Source organism: Diabrotica undecimpunctata, chromosome 5 (assembly GCF_040954645.1).
Source record: "Diabrotica undecimpunctata isolate CICGRU chromosome 5, icDiaUnde3, whole genome shotgun sequence".
NCBI classification, from domain to species: Eukaryota; Metazoa; Arthropoda; class Insecta; order Coleoptera; family Chrysomelidae; genus Diabrotica; species Diabrotica undecimpunctata.
This window is the reverse complement of record NC_092807.1, coordinates 123,849,418-123,859,988: the sequence shown is the minus strand read 5'-3', so window position 1 is coordinate 123,859,988 and position 10,571 is coordinate 123,849,418.

The window sequence follows — 10,571 nt, the reverse complement described above, 5'->3', positions numbered from 1 at the left end:
CCTCGTTGACAATGACCGATATCAGAAAATTCAACGAAAGCTTTTATAGAAAACCATCGAAATCCTATCAATACATGTTTGTATTGAAGCACTGCGTGACAAGTAATCCAAAAAGACCTGGTACGAAAATTAAAAAAAAAGTTCTAAATAAACCAAAAACAGTCAGTGTGAAGTACACCGTCAACACTAGGAAGAGGATCAATTCCTGTTTGTAAAAAAATATTCGTAGCGATACTGGGTATTGAAAAAAAACCCAATTGAAAGAATATTAAAGGAGTATTATAAAACACGAGTTTTGCCAGCAGAAAGAAGAGAGGTGACAGAACTTCACAAAAACCAATTTGTAAAAAGAAAGCTATAACACATTTCACATAACACATTACACAATATAATACATTACTTGCTGCGAAACTCATTATGCTAGGAATAAAACAGTTTTTAGACGATATTTGTCTGGTGAACCAGTGTATCTTCAGAAATTTTTTATACGACCATTCTTCTTCTTCAGATGCAAATCCACTAATGGATGTTAGCGATCACATTTTCCATTAATTCTCTATTTCTTGCAATATGTATCAGAGATTGTATGTCGTTAATCCCTGTCCATTGCCTTATGTTTCGGAGCCAGGACATTTTCTTGCGTCCCATTCCTCTCTTGCTTTCAATTTTACCCTCGATTATAAGTTGGAGGAACTGGTATTTTTTGAGGTTTTTCATTTCGCATTATGTGACCTAGATACGCCGTATCTAGGCGACCATACAACATTGGTTTTGGATCACCAAAAGTTGATGTATGTTAACAATGTCTCAAATTTTTAGAAAAAATGAAAAAAATCACAAACCAACAAGAAAAAATAAAGACAATCGCACAGTAGCAATATTTTCCCATGATTGCCAAAAGAATCTACCACTACCAAAGATTCCAGACCAAGCCTGCTATTTTAGTACACAAATAAATTTCTACAATTTTACAGTTGTAACTGGAAATTCAAGGTTCCCACTTTATCCTGAATCAGTAAAATCGTTTATATGGACAGATAATGATCGTAAGAGGAGTTCAAATGAGATTATTTCTGCTGTTTACTAAACATTGACAAACTTTAATTTTGATGAAGGGGTAGAGAAAGTGCGTTTAGTGGCTAATGGTTGCGGGGGCCAGAATAAGAATATCACAATGGCTGGAAGGGTTCAATACTGGCTACAATGCTGTGCTCCACTTCATATAAAGTGTATACAACTCGTATATCCCGTAGTCGGTTATTTTTTCCTTTCCTCTAATAGAGTATTTGCTTAAATAGAAAGAAAAGGTAAAAAATGTGCCACCATAATTGATCCAGAAACGTTTATTAATTGTATTAAAAATTATTCTACAGTACTGAAGATGGGAGAAGAGAAGATACACCGTTTTTGACTGGAAAGGTAAGGTGCAAAAAGTTCTTAAAAGTCCTGGATCCTGGCATTTTGGTTTTGAACCATCTAAACGATTATTATTTTCAAGAAACAAGAAAGGGTGTGTTTATGTCACAGGCGAATCGTTTTATAAAAATGTGCTTTCTAAACCTAAGAGCATCTGCAAGAAAGGAAAGAATATTACTCAAATCCAGATACAAGCATTGAGTGTAGGGAGACGTTTAAAACCAGAAAAATTAAAAATAATATCAAATTTGTTAACGAAACACTATGAGGTGAATTGAGCGGCTGATGAACGTCTTCATTTCTTCACAAAAGCTTTTTTAACCACTTAGAAAACATTAACCAGACGGAAAATCATCCTGAAGGTGTAGAAGACGAAAGTATGACTTATTCATCTGCTACTGAAGATATTATTTTAATAATTTAATTTTTCTTTATATATATTTATTAAAAGCATTATTTTTTCAAATTTTATTTTTATTTTATTATGACCCCTTTTTGTTAATATCACACACGAGGCTATAAATGTTATAAGAAATACAATTCAGTTGAGATTCATTTAGATGCATAAGCAGACATGTGCAACTATCACGTGCAAAACAAGACATGTCTAATTTTTAAACCAAAAGATATTATTACTAACAAGTCTAATTTAAGTTTTGTTTAGTAGTAACTATTTTATCAAAGATAGAAAATTTTGGTTAAAACACGATGTTCATTGATGTCAAATTGGTGTAAACCCCTCAAATATAAAGAAACAGCTAACATAAGAAAATATAAATATAGGTGAATAGAAACTCTACCTACATTTTATCTGAATTATGGATATATTTATCTACTGGCCAATCTCCATCTCCAACCATCATGGTCTTAAGGCCATCCATTTCATCTATGGTCTGGTTTTTCGCTTATTTCTCCGTGGTCTTTAAACTGTTATAATATTATTCCATGTTTTGTGCTTGTTTAGTCTTTATCTTTTATGGCAATTCTTATCCCGATATCTGATCCTTCCTTTCTGATAGCCTTATGTTGTAAAAAAACAAAAATAAATAAAACTGTGATCAGACCAGTAACTCCATAAATTGCTGTAACTCAAGAACTTAACACAAAGGTTTTTGATAGCAGCAGAAATTAAAATACTTCGAAGAATATCCGAAGAATAACACATTCGTGTGTGGCCGTTTGTGGTATGTTGTCGTATATCGTTACCTCTGTATAAAATGTGTTGTTATTTGTGGAAAAAGTAGAAGATCAATATCAAAAACTTTCCATAAGTGAATTGCAAGTATCACTTTTACATATACAATAAAAGAAATTACTGTTAACTTCTTTGTCAACAACGCATGCATAAGTAATGCAAATAACTATAACCTCACAATCAAATCAGATTTAACGAAAAAACCAGTCACTAATTCTTAATTACCGTTCATTTATAATTGCTGTTAAAAATCTACCATCCTAATAATAATTTTCTTGTACATTCATGCTCTAAAGGCGACCATACACTAAATAATGGAACAGATCGAAATTTCAAATAATTATCTGTTGGAAGAAATAAGAAAAGAAAATAGTGAATTAAAAAACTTAATTAAAGCTTTAGAAACACGTTTATCACTTAAGGTTGCAGAAACTGAATATAAAATAAAACATTTAGAAAAAGAAAATCTGGAATTAAAACACAAGGTAGAAATAATTGAAAATAATAATAGACGTAACAACATAATAATTTATGGAATGGTTAGGGAAAATCCGGAGCTAAATATAAAATATATTATCGATCAACTAAACAGATCATTAAAATTAAATATTAAAGAAACCGAGATAAACAACACTTACGCGTTAGGAAAACAATTAAATAGTCCGATTAAAATAGAATTTATATCTTTTCTCACAAAATTAAAAGTTCTGAAAAACTTAAGAAATCTAAAAGGATCGAACATAAATATATCGCATGATCTCACCAAACAACAACAGGAAGAAAACAAAATTCTGCGGAAGCACCTTTTACTAGCTAGGCAAAACAAGACAAATATATGTTATATAAAAAATCATAAACTTATTATAAACAGAAAATCGTATACAGCCATAGAACTGAAAGAACAAGAAGAAACTCTTACAATAGATATTAAACCTGCAAGTAGTGACCCCGGGACCCCTCGTTATACTAGAGAAACACATCCATTTGAAACAGAAAAAGAAAAGATCCTCTCTGACGAAGACGAGAATATATTAGAAAATAAAATCCAGAAAAATCGCAGAGAAGAAACAGTTAAGAATCGAAATACCAGAGGAAATCCAAGCGTTATTCCACACCAGGCTCCGCTGAATATTACATCATCAACAACAGCAGTTAGTGGAAAGACGACCCCAACCAACAGATCCGTTGGTACAGATAAAAATAAATCAACATACAAAACACGGCATAACTCTGCATCGAATAAATAAATTATTACTCTCAAAGCTATTTATATTGATCTAATTGTCCTTATATTTTTGATTTATTTTTTGTTGTCATTTGTCTTTTTTTGTTAAATTATATAAGTGTGATTTTTCTTTTATTCTTGTCATATACATAAAGGTTTGTAGAACGTATATCATGGATCAGTTTATAAGAGATGTAGACTTTGAACCCTTTGATACACACGAGTTAGATAATATATTGCAATTAAATAAATTTGTTAGACTAGGAACTAATGAATCTAACCTAACAATTATTCACCAAAATATCAGGAGTCTAACAAAAAATTTTGACGAATTCAATGTTCTATTACACCAATTAAATATGGATTTTGATCTCATCGTACTGACAGAAACATTTAAACTTTGTGATGTTAAATATTATGATAACGAAAATTATACTTTTGTACATACAGATTACAATTTCAATAAAAATGATGGAGTAGCGGTTTTTATAAAAAAGAATGTTGTATACTCTCACAACTTGGTAATGATCGGACATTGTCAAGTAATCAAAGTATTTATTACGCTCAAAAATAAAAAACGATGCTTAGTCACCTGTGTTTACCGTTCTTCTTCTACTAATGTAGAAGAGTTTCTTCAGCATTTAGAACAATATCTAGAACAAGCAAAAACTGAACAGATCGACTACCATATAGTACTTGGAGATATTAATATTAATATTAAAGACAACTCTGATGAGAACGTCTTTGCATATCTTAACTTGATGTACGACTACAATTTTGAATCTATGATCAACAAATACACTAGAATACAAGGTAATTCCAAAACCTGTCTGGATCATATATTTGTTAAAGTAATAAAACAGTGTAATCACGAATCTAGAGCAGCCGTTGTAGAAACTTGTATAACCGATCATAAAGCAACCGTTATATGCATGCCGCTCGATCTAAAGCAAAATTTAAATAATGTAACTAAAGAATATCAAGTTATAAACTACAAAAAATTAAATAATGACCTAAAAAACTATCACTGGAAAGAATATAATGATTTGAAAAATGTGAACGCCAAATGTAACTTATTGTGTAAAATTCTTAGTGAACTTATAAAGAAGAACAGCTATATTAGAAAATGCAAAAAACGCGAATTAAAGCGTCAATCTTGGATAACAGCTGGATTGGTGAAATCTATAAATACTAAAAACTTACTCTATCACAAATACGTCAAAGATCCAGATAATATAGATAAAAAAACTAACTATCTTAATTACAGAAATCAGCTCAATAAATTATTAAAAAGCGCCAAAAGAGATTATTTCAGAAATCAGATTTTGAAAAACAAAAATGTATCTAAAAATTTATGGAATATAATAAAACATTTGAAAACTACAAAAGAAGAAAGAAATATTCCAGAAATAATTACAGAAAATGAAACTAGTATTAAAGACAATACAACTATCTCAAATACTTTTGTTCGTTACTTTACAGAAATTGGAGAAACATATGCTAAAAAAATAATACCACCTCAATCATATACTCCTACATATAAATATTCAAGCCATTCAATATATTTGACACCGGTCTCTGAAAGTGAAATAGAAAGCATTATAAACAACTTAAAGAATAAGAAGTCTCCGGGAATTGACAAAATCACCTCTCAAACAATAATAAATATAAATGGACAAATCAAAAAACCATTAGTTGAATTAATAAATCTAATATTTGAAACAGGGGAGTGTCCGGATAAGTTTAAACAAACTATTATAACTCCTATCTTTAAAAAGGGTGATAAGCGTAGTTTATCTAACTATAGACCTATTTCACTAATCACAACATTAGCAAAAATATTTGAAAAGTCACTTAAAACCCGACTAACTACTTTTTTCAACAAACATAACATTATATCATCTTCACAATTTGGGTTTCGTGAAGGTATTTCTACAAGTGATGCAATTACAGAACTTGTTAATAACATATATGATAGAGTTGACAAAAATAAACCTACTGCCTGTGTATTTCTAGACTTAGCGAAAGCATTTGATACGGTCAGCCATCCGCAATTGCTAGAAGCATTGGAAGCGTGCGGAGTACGCGGAATTTCACATAAGTTAATTCAAAGTTATTTATACAAAAGACAACAAATTGTGAAGGTAAATAACACTTACAGTGATCAGCTTATTCTACAATGTGGTGTACCCCAAGGAACAGTTTTAGGTCCACTATTATTTAACGTACATGTAAATGACTTATATAACGTAAACACCGAAGGAAAAATAATCAGTTTCGCCGATGACACTGCTATTATGTATAGTGCAGACACTTGGAATGATTTAAAAAATAAAATTGAAGTTGATATGTTTAAGATAGTTCAATGGTTCAATTATAAAGGATTGACAATTAACTTTGAAAAAACATTTGTTATTCCATTTTGTAGTAACAAAGTATCACTACCTTCATTTAATCATATAAACATTAACTGCATGGAACGTAACATAACGATAAAAACAACCTCTAATATAAAATATCTGGGCATAACTATAGACTCACATCTAAGATGGGATAAGCATATGAATGAACTAGCAAAATGCTTGAGAGCTTTAGTTCCAAAATTCAAATATATAAAATCAATAATTGACGTAAAATATTTAAAAATATTATATCACTCTCTTGTTGAGTCTAGAATTAGATACGGAATACTTGGCTGGGGTGGTGTTTTAAAAACATACTTAAAAAAAGTTGATATTTTACAAAAGAGAATACTAAAAATAATATTATATAAACAACGTACTTACTCAAGTCATCTTCTATTTATTGAAGCCAAAGTAATGGACACAAGACAACTATATATGTATTCCATGTTAGTTTACATATATAATAGAAAACATATACTTCATAAACTATGCCACCCGTATGAAACCCGCAATAAAACAAATAAACATGTAAAAACTGGAATTAGCAAAAAAAGATTAGGTCAAAGATACCTCCTTTATCAAGCTCCAAGAATATTTAATGCCTTACCTGATAAATATAAAATATACCTAATTACTCTCAACTCACTAATAATGATAAAATCAATATTTAAAAAATATATTCTTAATTTGGATCGCAGCTATATACAAAATTTAATGGATTAAGCAAATAATAATTCAGTCATAGTAATAGTAACTAAACTGTTTAGTAATAAATAGTTTTTGATTACTGAAAGTTATAAAATCAAAATAAGTATAATTTTCGTCATCAAAACATAAAAATGCGTTATACAAACTGAAATAACTGAAATACAGAATTATTGTATAATTAGATTTATTTAATTATTTATATGTAATTATTGGATTGTTAATGTATCAAATACACAATGCACACACGACGCCCGTGCTCGACCATTTTTGGTTTTAACGGGTAGTACCAGATGTTTATTTTTTGATGTGTAAATAACATACTTAAATTATTGTTCTTTTTATACAATGTATATGAAAAATTAATAAACATTATTATTATTATTATTATTAATAACAAATAAAACAATACAAGCAAGCAATAGAATCGAACCCATTTTTTCTTTAACCCGCCATTTATGCCCAGAACATTTTTTTAGGATCTCTAAGTGTGGTCAATATGTGAATAAAACAAGTCCAACTGGGTAAAAATTAAGATTTTATCGCAAATACCCCCACCATTTTTTGGAAAAAATGGTGTTGCAAACACGCAACACCATTTACGCGCACATTTACACGCACTTAGGTACGTTATAAAATAAATGCACAAATCAAAAACCAATTTATTTAGCAAGGGTACAGGAAAAGAACTAAAACATACAAAAAGGGCACAAAAAAAGGAAACTAAATCTTATATGTCACTTCTTTGTCCTCTTATCGATCATTCTCATCATTTAAAGCTTCCAGTTTTCGTTAATAGTTTTTGTTGGTTTCTATAATTAATTGTTTTATATTTGGATACTTTTTCAATAAGTAAAACTTCCCCTTTTTGTGATATTTAAAGAGCCTTTTTGATACAGATATAATTAATAACAATTAACAATTTTACTCACAAATTAATAGACAACAAGAAAAATAATGTTATTTCTACAAAAATAAAACAAAATTAGTAGAAACACAATTTACAACCGACTAATTTAAATACCGTAAGTTTACTTTTAGTAATAAAAAGAGCTGTAGGTATTATGAAACTGGGTGTGACACTAAAGTGTACTTAAGTCACAGTAAACAATTGGAAGAGCCCATTTACGTGACCGTGAGAAGTGAACGTTATACAACATGTAAATATCATCTAGAAGGTGAAGTGTGTATCTAGATCATAATCATTCTGTTAATGACGAATTTCAAATTCTTCACATCTAAAATAAAGGCCTTAAGCTATTGTTATAATAACTATGACTCATTTAACCTGTAAACATGTTATTCTAAACAAGAATTCTTTCGTAGGTTCTGTGAGCCACTATAAAACCGGTCTTCTTTCCATGCCATTCTAGTATATTCTCCGACCCGCTAGAAACCTGTCCGGCGCCCTCTTCTGTTCGAGAAAAGTCGACACAGGTCACCGAGGGGATTCCAGAATAACGGATATTTTATATAAATAGATGACCTTTTCATTTTAAAGTTAGTCTGAAAATATAATCGTATCGAGTTTTGAAATGTAACGCGCGTATTGTAATAAATGTTGTAAATAAATTATATAATTATAGTGTGAAATATATTAGTATACCTAATATTGTACAAATAAAGATTTTAATAAACTAAGTTTTAGAACATTTTATAATAATTAAAGTTAATAAATTAGACTAATAAACTCAGTTTACTATCTTTATTAGAATCTATGGAAATTAACATTTCTAGTGTTTTATTGTTGTATAAAATAAACAATCATCAAGTAACGGTCGAATCCAGCACTAAATACAAAATTTCATAACACAATTCCGCTCGTCTCTTAGCATCTCCTTATCTTAGTTCATGATGATATTTTAATTTATGTGAACAGAATTTATTCCTTTTAAAATTGTTAGGGCCGTGGAATTATGAATATTAAACTGGTCAGTAATAGTCCGTGAACTTATTCTAGTATTCTCTACTACTGCTGTTAATACATTTATTTCATTTTCAAAATATTGTCCTAGCATTTTCAAAATTTTGTACAATCCTTTAAATTAAATGTTAAATGACTTGGAATTGGTCTATTGGGATATCTTACGTTAAATAAAGAACTGACACTTCGCACACTATTGCCTGAATAAAATATTTTTATTATTGTTTTCTCCTCAACTGAGTACATTTTTTAATCAACTTTATTTTTTAACAATAAATCACACTCTTGCATTGCATGTGGCCTGACTATAACATTTGTTTTCGATACAGATTTCAGTCCTCTACAAATAGTTTCCCATGAATTTTCCATTGAGTATCCTATGGCCCGTTTGACGATTCACCACCCTGTATAATAATTAGTCTGACATTCGGCTAGCAGATGGCGCACACTCTGAATAATTGAATTGTTTTTTTCTTAATTATTCAATCTTAAAAACATCTAAATAGATAACACTAAAAACGATTTGTTAATTTTTTAATAACCTACAAACGATTTCGGTTGAGTTTACCTTAGACAAGGGAGTTTACCGAAAGTACAAATTGAATATAACCGCATGTGTCAAAAATATTTCAGTTTGGCAATGCTGGCATGTTTTTATAAATGCATACGTTGTATCATCGAGTTAGAATCTATCGATGGGTTATTTGCTTCAAATAAAAAGAGATAAAGCTTTTAAAAAGTACATTTTGACTATACTATTTTATTAATTCTGCAATTTTTAATTTATATGAAGCAATAACGAGTAAATATTTGTCTCTTTCGAGATTAATTGCAAACATCTCTTGTAATCTGGCAACTGCTGATTTGACGATTGCCAAATCTATCCCCTAATCTGTCAAAGGGTAATTGCTAAAGAAATTTCTAATAATAAACTGCAATTAATCTGCAAAGAAACAAATATTTACTCATTGTTGTTTTATTTAAATCAAAAATTGCAGAATTCATAACATAATATATACAAAAAAAAAACGGGTGTGGCAGTCCAGTGGGACTCCCGGTAGAAGTTATACTTCTATATACGCGTTCGCCGTTACAAATTTACATGGGAGTCAATCTGCACAATCATTACATATTTAATGCTATAGGTAAGAGAGAGCAGAAGGAGAAAAAGAATTAGGTATATGGTGCATCGTTTGCTGTATATAAACATTTGACCTGTAATAGGAGTATAGGAAATGAAGGATTGTATCAATATTTTAATGAAAATATATATTTTTATTTTTATATATGTATAAAAGGAGTTGAATGCAAAAAAAAATTTTTACACATACTCTGCAGTAAAATTCATTGTTTATTTTGTTATTAATATAAAAATTACAATACAATACACTGCAACATAATTCAATATAATAATACAATACAAATTAAAATGCAACATTCATAAGTATTTAAAACTGCCGATATATATAACTTACTTTACCAAGATAAAAATAAAAAACCAACAACTCGGATTATGTTGTAAATTTTCATTTTATTTTAAAATTTAGCATTTTTGCGTATATTACATATATTTAATAACATTAACGTGAAGATTTTAAATATTTTAAAAATAAAAAAGGAAATTCATATTGGGATTCGAACTCACGTACACCAGCGTACGAACCAAACACGTAAAAGATTTGCCAATTAGACATGATACTA